Genomic DNA, 16,173 nt, shown 5'->3' with positions numbered 1-16,173 from the left:
TGACAATGGGCTGTTCCCCAAGGTCCCTCGACTTCCTGCTTGCTATATTGTCACCGGTCAAGTGGATCCTTCACGACAGGCCGAAATGACCCACAGAATACCTGGAAACATGCTGATGCTTCCAAAAGTCATTCTGCCGCTGACCTGAATCTTAATTTTTGGCATTGTGCTAAAAAAGTTAATAAACAAATAAAAGTGTTTTCAAAATTGGTTACACAGTTGGCACTAATTGGATTCATTTACCAGTTGTCAAATTGCAATAACTGTCTTGTGTAGTGGTGACATGTATGCTTGTGTATTTGCATTTGAGCACGTGTGTGACACTGGTTGTTGGTGAGAATGCTTTTCGTCATCTTCCAAAACCAAGTTACGCGGCTCTTTTTACTCCAACAACAGTCAGCCATGGTGAGAACGCTATTATTTACTGTTCACCAGCAATCCAAACTGAGACAAGATGAAATGTCACCCATAATGTGATTTTTGTTCTTTTTTGTTTTTTACTCTGATTGAAGCATCGTGCTGACAAGTCTGTCACTTACTGTTGCAATCAACAGCAGAGGTCTTTTTTTCTCAGCACTCTGATCTTAGTAATCAAGAATGGAGGAATCCCAGAGGTATCAGTTCCAATGACATTTCTTCCTGTACATCCGAATACCCAAAAGTTCCACGTTTGAACGGCTAAAAAGTACAGTAGGTCTGCTTTGAGGAGAAAGGAATAGCTGTAATTGCCATCATTTCCACATCGAAGCCTTTCATTTCCCCACGTGGCCCTAGAAATTGAACTTGACATTCTGAGACACATCAAGCCCCTTTTTAGACCCTCGGTTTCCATCTGCTGCCCTTTACTTTGTCTCTTTACCCCTGTCTGCCCATCTGTCATAATGTGTCCTTGTGCACAAAAAAAAAAAAAAGAAACATCAAAAATACCCTCCGCACTTCGTTGGCAAGGTTCTACAGAAAGCAGCAGCAATTACATTTTGAGCCTTGGGGCAAGGGGAGAGGGAAGGGAGGAGTGGTGGAAAGAGAAGTTGGAAGGGTGAGGATATCAGGTTGCGATTGGTCATGCCTTACCCTCCCAGCTGAGTCTCAAAGAGACAGAGAGATGAGTGGAAAAGGATTGCCCATTTTGTTTCTGGATAGAGGAATCAAGTCCTCCCAGAATGTGAAGCTTTGAACCCCTTTCACAAGTCACAGATAGACAAACAGACATGGATACACACACTGACACGCACACACACACACACACACAAGCAGTCTTGCTACTTTGGTCACTACACCCTGTGGGCCAAATGATGACTCAGTGCTTTAATCGTATTTGCAGGGGATTGATGCCCAGAGAGGAGTTTCCTCGCCACAGACTGAGACTTGGAGCAGGAAAAAGATATGGTTAGAGAGATAGTGACAGAAGCAGAGAAATAAAGAAAGGAAGTCCCTTGCCAGAAGAAAAAGAGGCAGCCATTAGAATCAGAGGTGAAGCTATTGAACCACAACGGCCGTTTCAATGCAAACTCATTATTGTTCTCGGCAGTGAGAAGAGACAACCTTATTATTCTCCTTTGCATAACAGGAACTCATAACAGGATATTGCTCCCAGCGTTTATGGAGTAGGGATAATGCTTAGGTGCTCCTTGTCCTCACCTTTGGCAGACACATTTCTCACATAATCCAATCATTTAACTATTCTTGAGCTTATTTTACTTGTTAGTACTTCTCATTCTGCTGTAAAGTGGGAGATGAGGAGTGGAAGCGAGAGGCAGTTGATAACTCGGTGTGTGTGTGTGTGTGGGGGGGGGGGGATTTGGAGGTGAGGATTCTTGGTGCAGGTTAAATTTAAGAAGTGAAAAATATAAAACATTCACCTGAGTTTGTGCATTGCCATATTTCATGTTTTAAAGTTTGTATCTAATTTGACGATGAGGAACAAATTCAACAGCCGTGCTATCATTAAAAAGAACAAAGGCCTGCATACACTAGGATTCAGTGCAGTTTAATTTGCAACAACATTCCTATCTAATTATAGCTTCCAAGCTCCATTATGCATAGTACTTTTTCTGATGCAATCAGCTTGATTTACATTAGTAACTATAAAATGAGAAAATACAAACTAAACCAAGAGCAGTCTGAGACTGCATATCTTTGCAAAGCCTCAAGGATCATGACAATGTTGCCCCCCCCCATATGAATATAATATGTATTTGTGAAGGTATAACATGAAATGTCCAACATGAAAGAATCTTTCCAAAAATGCCTGGATTCAGATCCAGAAGTTAGCCATGCGCTGGATTGGGAATCTGTACAGGGTGTACATCGCCCTTTGACAGCTAGGATAGGCTCCAGATCGACCCTGAATTGGATAAGTAGAAGAGGATGGATGGATGGATGATCCAAAAGACCTCAAATGTTAAGCTCTCTTAAGTCCTCTCTAAATTTTGCAAACATGTTCCAAACTTTTGAGTAGTTCACCTTTAAAAATAGCCAGACCTTCCCAAACACATAATCTCCCTGAAGAAATCCTGAACTATGAAACCTTCAAAGAGAGCTCATTATTTTTAGCTTTGAATGTTATTTCACCAGCTGGTTCAGAAATTTGAAATTCTTCCTGGGAAACATGGACACCGTATCCTCTGGACTAAAGGGGAGAGGGATCATCCAGGTTGTTATCGGCATTCAAGTAAAAGGCCTGCATCTCTGATGGTTTGGAGATGCATTCATTCATATGGAACTGGCAGCTTGCACATCTGGAAAGGTGCCATCAATGCTGAAAGGGGTTTATAGGTTTTAGAGCAGCATGTGCTCCATCCACACATCTTTTTCAGGGAAACCTTGCATATTTCAGTAAGATGATATTACAGCATGGCTTCGTAGTAGATGAGTCCAGGTGGGTTTTTTTTATATACATCTTACACGGTGTCCTGACATCTTCAAAGTTGGGTGTGTACTTGGACCCAACTCGTGATGCATGAGCATCAAGGCCTTCAAACTGAGACGTTGGCACCTTTGACAGGTTGGCCTTTCCTTAAAAGTGAAACTACATTCAGTGATTTTCATAAACCTACAACAGATTCCAATATCTGCTCGCACATTGCACATAAAGTACTTTGAGTTTCAAGAGTTGCCTCCAATTTGCTCCGCATCCAGCTTCCTCCTGCTTTTCATTTTCAGTATATTTCACATATCAGCTAAATGTTTGACTGTAACTATAACTGTCCTCACCACTAGACCATAGGTGTTGCCAAATCACAGCCAGCGAAGCAAGTTGACCAAGTTGTCTTTGCTTCTGCTTTTTTGTGCACTTGAATCTGCCCTTAATAAGACAACATCAGGCCCTACCTCAGTAAAAACCCTGTTTCATCCTGTGTTTGCACATCAGTGTTAGAACCTTTGGCTGATATCAGAAGGAAAGATCCCCACAAAGTTCCTCGTCCTCACTGGACAAAAAAGTACAAACACCGGCTCTGCCTGAATGCTTCTGGGCAACGACGTTCTTGAAGATTACAGTAATGATGCTGGGAGAGCTCCCCGACACAGCTTGTCTTTTGTATTAGTATTATAAAAATGTTTAAAGGCTATTAATATGTTTAATGCTGAGGAGCAGCTGGTTGCATGTAACTGTTATGCAACAGAATTACAAAAACACAGTAAGTCTGCACTTTTTGCCCTGCAAGACTACCTTTTTTTTTTTTTTTTTGGCATTTTTACAGACAGTTTGGGTCAGCAAAGTTGGGACAGTTTTGACAGCAACAACACACAAGGTTAGGATGGCTTACAAGAAGCTGTCTCGACTACCACATACTCTCCGTTCATTTGGAGGTGTGAGCTCACATTTTCAGTGTTGTCTTCACATTTGCGCCACCTCTTGTCTGCCAGTCTAATCAATGTGCTGAGTATGCCATTCCAACCAGGGCTCTAACATTACTGTACAGAGTGATGCTTGTTAAGCACCAGGAAAAATGCTGGGACCCATCATGCTGCATAAGTGCTTAAGGTGTATACTGGCTCCACGTTTATGTTTTGTCTCATTTCTTAACATTAATTTCTAACTAGGTAATGTATTAGAAAAGGAAAAAGTCATCAAATATGTGACATCACTTTAAATTTGTGTTAGGGTTCACCCTTTCCCAACCCCCTATCTAACACTGATAACATTATCAGTTTTGATGTGGCGCGCACCGTATGAGTCGCACCTTCTCCTCATTATTCTTGCCTGAAAGATCGCTCGGCCCATGAAAATATCCATCATGTTCAGCGTTAACAACAAAGAGGAATTTACCTCATTGGTTTGCAACAGAGTGGACTTCAGTACTGAGCAGCACATTAAGGTCAAAACACTCGGAGCCCGTGGTGTTGAATTGGAAAACACTTTAAAGTACACTGTAGCTACATGATGCCCCAGAGCAAGCTACTGTCAGACTCAATAATGCTTTTGTTGTTGCTTTTTCCATCATGACACAGAGGTGGTGATCACATAAAGGTGTACTACTGTCATGCGTAAAAGAGAAGCTTCTTTAATTTCTTATTGAAATCATAATTATCAAATGATGTGTCCACCGAGGGAGGGTGGGGAATATAATACGAGTTAATCAGAGATGTCTGCGGTTGTGGACACAGCATAACAATGAAGGCCAAACATGAAGACTGTTTTGTTAAATTCTGCCTGTTTTCCATGTGGCCAGAAAGCTTCAGCACAATAGTGCTGCTACAGGACCACAAGAGGTCCCCCAGATAACGCAGCGGGTTATTTGTTTATGGCCGCAAGTTTCAGCAAGAGCGGTCCAAGACTTTGTACCTCTACCGACAATAAAATATTTGGCAAAGAAAAAAGAACAAAAGCATAAAAACAGGTATGTCAGGTTCACTTTTAGGGGTTTATTAGTTTTACAGATTTCTTTTATATTATCTGTTTACATTGTAAAATGTACACTATGCTTTGCTTTCCATGTGAAAGAGCCCCTTTTTGAGACAGAGGAGACCTCAGGGGTCTCGTGTAACCCAGCCTGAGGGGTTCCACGCTACTGTACTCCCAGTGCCGGTGTCAGGAAGGGTATCCAGTGTAGCATCTTTGGCAAATCAACATGCAGATCCGTCTGCTGTGGCAACTAGGGTTTAATATTTTTCCCGAAAATGACATGAATCAAATCCCGGGAAACATTTCCCGGGAATCCCGGGAAAAAGTTTATTTATTTTTTTATTTTAATTAGGCCTTCTGTAGCCTGGGTCGGCCTTAACCTATTGTGATATTGTAGAGGTAGCTTTCCAGCTATGTCCTGTTATGCCCAGTAGGGGGCAACGTCGGCTTGATTAACGCAATAAAACCTACATCTCGACATTGGAGTGCTCGAGCTATGCGGTGTTGTATCGTTCCTCAACACTCCCTTAACAAATATAATTCGAATATTCCTCCATTGTACATGGAATTATACCAAGATATTTTACAATTGCTGGTGCAAAACAATACGGTTCATCTCCACAGCATTGATAAAGGCTCAGCCACGCTGTCATGGCGACATCTGTTGCGCTATATCTCCACCAGTGGAACGCTGTAATAGTCATTGAAAAGTTAACTACCGTACTTCACTATAATATGGCATAACACAGGGCCTTGAGTAATGCACTATGACTTGGTCATTGCCATTCTGGCAACAGCAAATTTATAACACCGTGTCTGAGGGTTAAAGTAGGTTTGCTGTGAATCGTCTTTTGAAAAACTGGCCAATCCTTATAGCCTAAAAAATATACATTTTACTCAACTCCATTTTAAAAGCTAAATATGTTAAAGTATCTATTTCATGATACTTTCTTCACACATTAGGCCCGTATCCTAATTCATGATTGTTAGTAAGCGGCTGCAAACGAGGAAAAGAAACACTCGAAGTTAAACAGATATTTCTTTATTGTTCAGGGCAGGCATATTTTATAGGCTATATAATGCAATATAACAATATATAATAATATAGAATTATATAATACAAAATACCTTAGGGTAAACACATTGCCTACGATTTCAACAAATTAAAGAGGAAAAAAGCACAACTGTGTAATACCTCTATTAAAACGCTTGAGATGAAGGCTGAAGCCTTAAACGGAGGCTGAACGTGCCTGAAATGAAGAGTAATGCTTTTCGCATTAAACGAACCCTTCTCTCAATATTTCCTTAAATTTAACATTCTGAAGCTTTCTTTTCTTTCTGAAAGTCAAATCGACGCGCGCGACTTTTTTCCCGGTTTCCCGTCTAACGTTTCCCGGGAAACGGGAAATGGTTCTGATCGCATTTCCCGGGAATCCCGGATCCCGGGATTAAACCCTAGTGGCAACCCCTTGGGAAATAAGGGGGAAGTTGCAAGTACCTTCTGCTTATTGTAAAAGTAGAACAGTGAAAGTTTTTCCGCCTCTTCTTCCACTCAACCTGCGGCTTCTCTCTCACACACCCTCAACACTGCTCTGCCCCAGTCTGTAGCCCGCCTCGGGCCTAAAACCCGCCTGATTCAGCTGTTCTGCTCTGGATTTCACCCTTTACTTGCCTGGATTAGTTCTCCACATTCTGCAGAGCTCCCCTGCTGTTGTGCACAGCCAGCAACCCACCAGCTTCTCCACGCGCCTGTGATCCACTCTGCCCTGCAACAATTAGTCATCTTCTATCTAACTACAGTCCCCCATATGTTTATCTATCAATCTCATCCAGCAAGCTCTACTGTAGCGCATGATATGAGAGTCTTCACATCAAAATGTGCGTAAACAATACCCATTGCTAGGCAACCAGGTATCCCGTTTTGCATCGATTTTTTTTTTTTTTTAATGGAGTCAAAATGACCCTGTTAGCAGCTCTAAGTCCTCCAAAATGATGAATGAACCCATTTTAGGAGAGATCCTGTAAAATGAGATGCTAGAGTTGTATTTTAGTTCCCTGATTTTAAAATGCAAAAGGAGGCAAAAAGACTCCTTTAGTGGTTCTAGTGATGAGATGATAATCTCCCAATTTTATGACAGTAAAATACAAAATGTCTAATGTTGCACCATTTTTTTAATGACATTTTTTTTTTTTTAATTTGTATTTATTTATTTATTCTTTATTTATTCTTCTGTTTGTTTGTTTGTTTGGTTGGTTGGTTTTTTTGTCTGTTTTCTCTGAGTTGGGGCAGCTCTTATCTCTTGAATATCTTGAATTTGTTAATCCTTCCATAACTCTATGAGGAATCTTACTAACGGACAGAAAAACCAAATTAATCACATCACTTTCACTTTGCTTTGTGAGAAATCAGTGCACGAGCCTTTGCTGTGAGTCACTCAGTTACACAGAGATATACTATAGGGAATTATTAGGGGGATTATTAAATCAGGTTTGTCAGTGTCACTCGTTAGCTTCCATCTGCTGTCAGCAGCATGAAAGAATGTTCTCGCACTCACATCTCAATTAGTATTTATTATGTCGTTCCCTGTGATTCAAGCTGCAGTCCACTGTTTACCTTTAAATACATCCCTGGAATACAAGAGCTTATCTTACATGCTTTCATGCCTTTTTTCCTTCTTTATTAATGTTTACAACAGGCAAACCTGAGCAGCCTGGTAGCTGATGGAAATTTTAAATAGACAAGACAACAGCCTACTTGAGAACAGAAGAAATGAATGGGGGGGGGGGGGGGGGGGGGTAAATAAACAGCACTGCAGAGCTTTACAGTGTCCTGCTTCTGTAAGATATAGTCTGCTTTCATTAGATGCACAGATGTGTATGAGAAGTAGTGAGCGGAGAAATTTAAGGCATAATGTTTTGTCAAAGAAAGATTAGTCGCGGCGTTTGAAGAGCTAGGCTCTTTTTCATTTCACTGCTTCAGCGATCTGAAACAACTCTAAGAAGGTTGACTTCTAAAGAACGACTTTGGACTGTGTCTGTATCTGCAGCTCCATATGATAGGCTGCTAAACCCGAGGTCGTGTTTAATCTCATATTTTTCACAAAGCTAATGGGAAACTAAAGCATACACAGCTCCAGCACAAGCTATTGACTAAGTGTTTGCCATGCAAGGAAAATGAATGTGGAGAGTTTATCTGTATTTTTCTGCTTCTGCACACGTCTCCAGTTGAACTGGCCTGAGCCACTGCCATTAATACTGTTGGAGTGTTCACCCAAGTTATAAAGCTGTCTGAAGGTCCCTCTGTCAGTCCCAGGACTCGCTGCTGCAAGTGCTTTATTCCAAAGTCCAAATATGTAGGTTTTTTTAACAGAACCCTGTGATTTTTTTTTTTTTTTAAATCACCTATGTATTTATTGGTTTACTTTGCAGGAGTTTGCCACAATAGCATCTCTGTTTATGGAACAAGGGAGAGCATTAAACCTTCTGAATACTCTTGAAAAAATAATCAACCGAGCTGTGCAATAAAAACAACAAAGGCAAGCGTAATGAGCACAAGGCTTTCGCAGCAACATTATCAGCCAATGCCGAGAGATGAGGGCCCTCGCACAATTACAAGTCCCGCACTTATCTTGTCGAAGCAGATCCTGCAGGGGAAAAGAGAAGCTTGTGTGTGTGTGCGTGTGTGTGGGGGGAGAGACGTGGAGTGCACAGCCAGGCCTTAAAAAATAATGCTCAATAAACAAAGAATCACTGATGGTCCAAGAGTGTATAGAATTTCACAAACTAAGCAGGACTCTATATTATTTCTTCTTTTTTTTGCAGATTCCTATCATGTCACATGGCTGTGTCATTATCACAGACCAAAGCATGATGTAGACCTTGTTAACCAATGTAAAGTGCTAAAATGTCATGTAACTATGATGGATTGGGTCATACGGCATTTATTATAGCTGCAGCATCTGTGTTAAAGGGTAAAGCCTCACTGAATCACACAGAAAGCTGCTGCTGCCTGATTATGCAATTGTGGGCCATGGCTGTGGGATATGATATGTCCTGTTACATATGATATATGTTTATAGGCTGATTTTTACCCTATAAAATCACTGCTTGCTAAAGCAACTGCAGGGTTTTAAAGGTTCCCTGTATTTGATTTCTTTGAATGCATGTTTGCATTTCTCATGTTGTGCATCTGTAATTCTCATAAATGGAGATACTTTCTATGTCAAAAAAACATTTGCATACACAAGTTTTGGAAGCCTTTAAAAAAAAAAAAAAGGAAAAAAGTAGCTAAAGGAAAGCCCCCTTTTCCACTCCCAGATAATTGGCATGAACATCATGGGCAGACCAACTTCATGCTTTTATTGCAGTAACAGGGGATTTTAATAACACCGTTCTCACCTCCCACATGACTGGGTTTGCACAGTATGTGGACTGTCCCACGAGGGAAAATAAGACACTGGATCTGTTTTATGCTAATGTGAAGGATGTGTACAGTGCCTCTGCTTTACCACCGCTTGGCAGATCACATCACAGTCTGGTTTTTCTTCAGCCCACATACAAACCCTGTGTAATGAGGTTTCCTGTTACCACCCACTTATTCAGGAAATGGTCTCCGGAGGCCAGCGAGTTTCTCGAGGACTGTTTCGAGAGCACAGACTGGACTGCTGGAGCCACAGGATAACAACATAAATGTGGACATCTGCAGCAAGGTGGACAGCATCATGGATCACATCAGCTTCTGTAGGGACTTTGTGAGTCCTGTAAGGACTGTTTGCAGTCCGAGGGAACATTAAAGAGCTCCTTAACCAGAAAAGGCAGAGAAGCTCAAGTGTGTGCAGTGGGAACAGGAAAGAAGTCTGTTGCAGGTAAAGGCGGATTATGAAAAAAAAAAGTGGAGAGTAATCTGTAGCAGAATAACACCAGAGAGGTGTGGTGGGAATGACCAACATCACTGGCTAAAAGAGCAGTCAGGTCATGGCCAATGAATTCAACCTGTTTATAACAGCTTTGATGGGATGGGGAATGCCTGCCCTGCTGTGACATCTGCCCTTCCTCCCAGCCGCAACTGCAACACCCGCCACATCTGGTCTTCTCCCTCCATCCTTCTCAACTGATCAGGTGATGGCGAAGCGCAGCAGACTGCATACAGGCAAAGCAGCAGGCCCAGATATGCCAGACTCCTGAAGGATTGTGCAGTCCAGCTAGCTGAACCCCTTCAGTGGTTCTTTAACTTGAGTCTACAACAAGGCAAAGTCCCGGTGCAGTTATCACTCGGTGGCCTTAATGTCCCACATCCCGAAGACCCGGGAACATCCGGTCCTCTGCCTCATGAGACCAGAGGTTACTCATGTACTGGACCCCCTCCAGTTTGCCAATCAGGAGCACATCAGAGTGAAGGATGCGGTCCTTTACATGCTTCAAAGGACCTACACATACTTGGAGGAGCCAGGATGCAATATGAGAATCTTATTTTTTGATTTCTCAAGTGAATTCAATGCAATCCAGCCCATCATACTGAAAGATGCTGTACATTGGAGGGGATGGGTGCAGCTGCCTCCCTGACATCATATGGGTAATAGGCTACCTGACATAAACACCTCAATTTGTCATGCTGGGGAGCTGTGTCTCTGGGATGGTGAGGTGCAGTACAGGGCCCCCACGAGGGACCATTATAGCCCCATTCCTGTTCACACTCTATACGGCGAATTTACATGCAAAAATATTCTGATTAATACTGCTATTGTGGCATGTATCAGAAGTGGACAGGAGCAGGAACACAGAGACGTTGTGGAGGCCTTCAGGGACTGGAGCAGCAGGAGTTACCTCACACCATATGAAACCAAGGAGATGGTGGTTTTCCAGTCATTCACATCTGCCAGTCTCCATACAGGGCAGAGCACTAATGTGGTGCACTCTTATAAATATCTGGGGGTCCTTTTAGATGACAAGCTGGATTGGTCCCTGAACACTGATGCTCTCTACCAGAGGGTGCAGAGCCGCCTCTTCTTCCTGCAGAGGCTGAGGTCCTTTGGCGTGTGTGATGAGATACTGCATGTATTTTATCACGCCGTGGTAGCCAGTGCTCTCCTTTATGCTGCTGTGTTTTTGGGGTGCAGTCCTGACAGACAAAAACAATAAGCAGGTGGTGAAAAGGCCAGGTCAGTGCTTGGCAGGAGGCTGGACTCACATAAGACTGTGGTAGAGAGGGGCACATTGAACAAATGTAAAGCTGTAATGGACAACGGCAGACACCCTCTTTGCAGCCTTTTGGCTGGGCAGAGGAGCAGCAGTGGCAGACGGTTCCTCTCAAGCAGAATTTATGGTTCAGCAGGGGTAGCATATTCGCAGTCCACTAGCAGTCCAGGGATAGCCCATCTACATGCAGAGAGCTCTGTTGTCAGATGGAGGCAGTGTACAAAGTATGTGGTACAACCACTCTGTGGAGCACTTTTTTGTGCTGTTGATTATCTATCTTATCTAGCTATCTTATCTATCTATCTCATTAGTGATGATGCTGTAAGAAAGAGGGCTGCACCACTAAAGCAAAAAAAAGCAGGAGAACATCTGACTGAAGAAATTGAAATAATAGTGTCCAAGGAGAAAGCCAGAAAAGGGGCAGCTTTCTACAGTGTTTCCATTAAAAATAAATAAATAAATCCATGAGCTGAAAAAACCCGCTGGTACGATGTTAAAACATCAAACGTTAACATCAAAGTTAAAATAAAAAAAGCCTCACAGATCATTAGAATAAGAAGAAAAACAAGTGGAGGATGTGATCTGTTAGTCCGACATGAGAAACAATAAAAGAAGCAATTAAAACATCCAGATTCAGGGATAGTCCCAAGAAATGAGACTGTAAGTGGCGACTCTCAGCAATGATGGCAGTATTTTTCAATGAAAGATAATGCTTGTTGGAATATGTTGAAAGGTCAAAGTTTACAGCTTTCATTTAAAACAGTTTTCTTTGCCTGCAGTTTCACTTAATTTATTTATTATTTATTTGTCTTGTTTTTTTTTTTGGCTCATAGTGTTTTGGGAAACTGTAAATGATGACCAACAGGAAATAGCAATAATTATCATAATTATTATCATTCTCAGCCTCTGACAGCTGGGATAGGCTCCAGCACCACCACCACCAAATGATGTGTAAATTTAGTTATGAGAGAAGCTTCAGGTGCACATCGCAATTCCATGTTGCTTTCTAAAGCAAGTGCATCCTTTGCCATGCCAAAGTATGAGGGGTTTCCTTCCAAACAAAGTTTGCCGTGATTAATTTCACTGTTTGACGCATTCAACCAGAGAGAGTCAGTTAGTGGAAAGAGTTTTTTTGGAGGAGAAACCTGCATTTTCATCCATGGCAGTGGGCAGAAGAGCACACATTGATGATGAACAATGCTGGGGTTCATTTGTTGGTGAATCAATCACGTTCTACCTCGACCTTATTTTCTCACCTTCCCTGTCACTCTGTTTTGAGCAGTACAGCATTAAATAACAGGTAAATAGTCATCGCTTAGATTTGAATGGAAACAAGGTAAGTAAATAAAACTATTCATCAAAGTCGGTTTCTCAGCTCATCTTTTGTTTGACTGCACAGACCCTTCTGCGACTGAATGGTTTTCATTGTCCCTCATGTCCTCTAAGTGCTTAAGTTACATTTAACTTTAAACTTTGTTCTTTTTGCATGTTTTTTCTCCTTTTTTCAAAAGTAACATCTTGTCATAGTCAATTAGGATTATCCAAAAGCAAGTCCGAAGCTAAGGGTTGTTCTAGCCCCTAGTTCCAGTCCGACAGCCCATCAATCAGTCACCGTCATCGAGCTCATTGAGGTGGACTGAAACAGCGAAGTGTGTGACAGGTTACAAACACACTACGAAGGTCACTGGCCACTTTAAAAGTCTGGATGAGGTGAAGTGTGAATGTTCATGTGGCTGGTTGTTGCTCTGTGTTCGGTAAGGTTCAGTTGGGTATGTCTGTGAGACTCTTTTTTTTTCAGCATTCTTATAGCTTCAGGGTTAAATCTGCTCCAGTGTTGAAATGCTGCAGTGCCATTTGCGAGACAGCAAGGGACTAAACGCTTTTTCGTTTGGGAGGGTTAGATTGCTGGTGTTGCTTTAAGCCTTTCTTCCACACTGCTTCTTGTAAATATTCTACACAGGTGGGAATTAGCAAGAGTAATGTAGTGGGCCACATCTTTTGCAAAGCAGTGGAATCAGAGGCTCAAGCACTACCCACACAAGGCTGCAGTGCAGCAAATAAGAGATTTTTCAGTCGTTTCTATAAATGATTAGTTTAGGTATGCCAAGTTGGCGTACCTAAACTAATGCTTTATTTAAAATCTTTAGGTAAACCATTAGACATACGCCACTAATACGCCAATAATCCAGGTAGATCAGCTGATCTAAGTGTGGAGCTCCAATCTCTATACCCCAAACCCTCATTTCTATTATAGTGGTCCTGACTAAACAGGACCCCTGGGTCTTCTTAGGTCGTTGTTTTTCAAGGCATTTATTCAAGCCATATTTATTATTTACAACCTCATTGACTAGTTCAAATGCGTGATGACTTTCAGCATCCAGCTGCCAACTTTTAGCTCTTGTCTTCTCAAGAGTGACTGATTATTGTCTGCACAACACACCTCACCTTGTCGCAAACGCCCTGCAGGCTTTGTCATTATGCTTTGTAAATGACGCCAAAGAGATGCAAACTTCGAGCCACGCTAGTCCTAACTATTGCATACATCTTGTCACACCACTTCTCAAAATGAAAATACTCTCTCCTCAGGACAATGGTAAAAAAGCCAGTGCATTTAGATACAAATACCAAACAATTATTTCCCCAGAGTGACCTCCTACAATAATTGATTTTGTAATTGGCACCCCGTGTTGATCCTGGCTTCTGGCTAGTTTTCATTTAGTATCATTCGCACCATCCAATCCCTAAAAAAATGTATTTAATCAGAAGCGCTCTGGTACTCTATCAAAGGCTTCGGTAATCAAATGGAGCTTCTCCTGGATTTGTAACATAATATGTTAATGCAGCTTTTTTTTTTTCCAGTATCTTACTATATTTTCTTGAAGCTCTCTGTAGCTTAGAGATGTACACTTTAATCTATCACCAGTAGTTTGGTCTTACTCTTTTGTAAGTGAAAAAAGAAAAGAAAAAGACTGTTGTGTGCCTCGTCAGAAAGAACTTGTTTTGAAGTTGTCATAAGCCTTTTTTTGGTGGTGGTGGTGGGGGGGCACTGCTCTATAGCCAACTAGTTGGTATGGATTGAGAAATTCTTCTGTGCAACATCACAGTCAAGAGATCAGTTTAGATGAGAGGCACTTTCAAAAGAAGAAACGCTATTGTGGAAGATTCGATCACTGATCATCACGGAATACCTGCTGGCTGCCATTAGACATTACAGTACAGTCTTATAACTTTTAGTTGCACTTTTCTGTTTGTAGCTTCAAACAGTCGGGTGCATTGTCACAGTTGATATAATATTGAACCATACCGCTAGAGAAAGATGAATGCAATACAAATACAAAAAAATTTCTTCTTGTGGTGATTTTTTTTTTCTTTTAACATCTCACTGGCGTGTTTACTGTCAAAGAGATGTTGGGTAAGGACATCACTGCTGTGCTCTTGGTGCATGCACACTGACACTTTTAATGCTGCTGCCAGAGAGGAAATATGGTAGATGACCTAAGAGAGGGGCTTACTACTGATGGTCACAATGAGAAGGCTCATTGTCAAAGCCATTATACAAGCCTGTGAAAAAATACACACACAAATCAACCTCTGCCAGTATGCCAAGGTTCTTGACTCCAAAGCGAGCCTTTGGGGAGATTTTCCCCCCTTTTCATCAGCTTTTCTCTTCTTCTTCCAACCAGTTAAAAGATTGGGATTTGATATGCTGTCACTCATCTCCTGCCTGTTTTTCAGATGACAGGCGGGTTCACGAGCTGCTGTAGAGTTGATGCAAACCGAGCAGGGAGGAAATTTCAAGGCTTCCAGAGAGTCCCCACTGAGCAGAAAAGCAATCATTAGGAATTAGAAAAGGGAGGAGGAAGAGGTAAAGTAGTTCAGGGGAAAGGGGAATAAATTTAATGGCAAGTCAATAGGTATTGATTTTTATGTAAATTTCAACACAGCAGAATAGCGCCTCTTCGGTCATGGGCTATCAGGAGCCAAAATAAGGCTAAAAGGAGATGAGGGGATATTATTTACTATTTGCTGTGTCTAGTGTTCTTCACTCTTCTGCGTTTCTCTCTGCCCTGCTGCCTCTCTGGTCACTGACAGTTCTCATTCGCCGGCGCTCTTCCTTTCTCTGTCTCATTCTCGTTTTCTCTCATTCTCTCCCTCCCCTCTCAATCCCCTTTGTATTACTGCCAAGCAGTCAAATGGATGTTGGCATATTTTAAAGCCCTGTTGTCCAACTCTCTCTCATGCGCAGGCCAAGTCCGTGGCTCAGCAGAGTGCAACTTGGCAGCTGACGAGACAAGCACACTAAAGCAATTAGCGCAGCCACCAACAGTCGCTTGGAGAACTGAACGTTCGTTCTGCTCACGAGTCAAATAGAGTGTATTATTTATATCCAAAGGTCAGTACCCTTCCTGTTAGAGGATCTCAGATCTGTTATTGTGGGACGTTTACACTGCAGGCATGGAAAAAAAAAAGGGGGGGGGGTCTAAGCAAAATGATGTTAAAAAGGGCAGAGCTGTGACAATGCCACCACCCCGCACATGCAGACAAGCAAATTAGAGGTTGAAGCTGGGTGGTGCTTAGACATCAGGATTTTAAAACCCTTCTTGCTCTCTGTCACACACACATGCAGAGACACAAAGCACACTGGAAGGTATCCCCAAGCAGAGGGGTCGGTCAAAGCAGCGCGCTGTTAAAGGCGGTAGAGTATGACAACCTCAGAGGGGGTTGACCGCCCTTGCTGTCAGAAAAGATGACCCTCATCTCACAGTCTTTGTTCTGAACAAGAGAGGAAGCAAAGCGGACAAAAATGACAGCGGAGCCTAAGAATAGTACGTGCTGCCGGGATACCTGTGAGTAGCCCAGCTGATGTGACGTGCTTGGCATGGATATGGCGTTTCTTTGAGGATTTGTCTTCAGATTTGCAGCGCGTCGTCAATAAATAGTTAACTGTCAATCTGAGATTGAGGGATGTAGCAGATAAAGAGTATAAATTGATGATCAAATTATTACAATAATAATGATCATGTTTCCCACGGTGTCCACGGTTTCATATGTTCCATGGTTACATCAAAGAAACGTTTGAGTTTCAGCTTAATTTAGAGCTTCGTGTGGAAGATCAGCACACACACACAAAC

The sequence above is a fragment of the Archocentrus centrarchus genome, chromosome 2, assembly GCF_007364275.1.
Source record: "Archocentrus centrarchus isolate MPI-CPG fArcCen1 chromosome 2, fArcCen1, whole genome shotgun sequence".
NCBI lineage: Eukaryota > Metazoa > Chordata > Actinopteri > Cichliformes > Cichlidae > Archocentrus > Archocentrus centrarchus.
Note: the sequence above shows the minus strand (reverse complement) of the source record.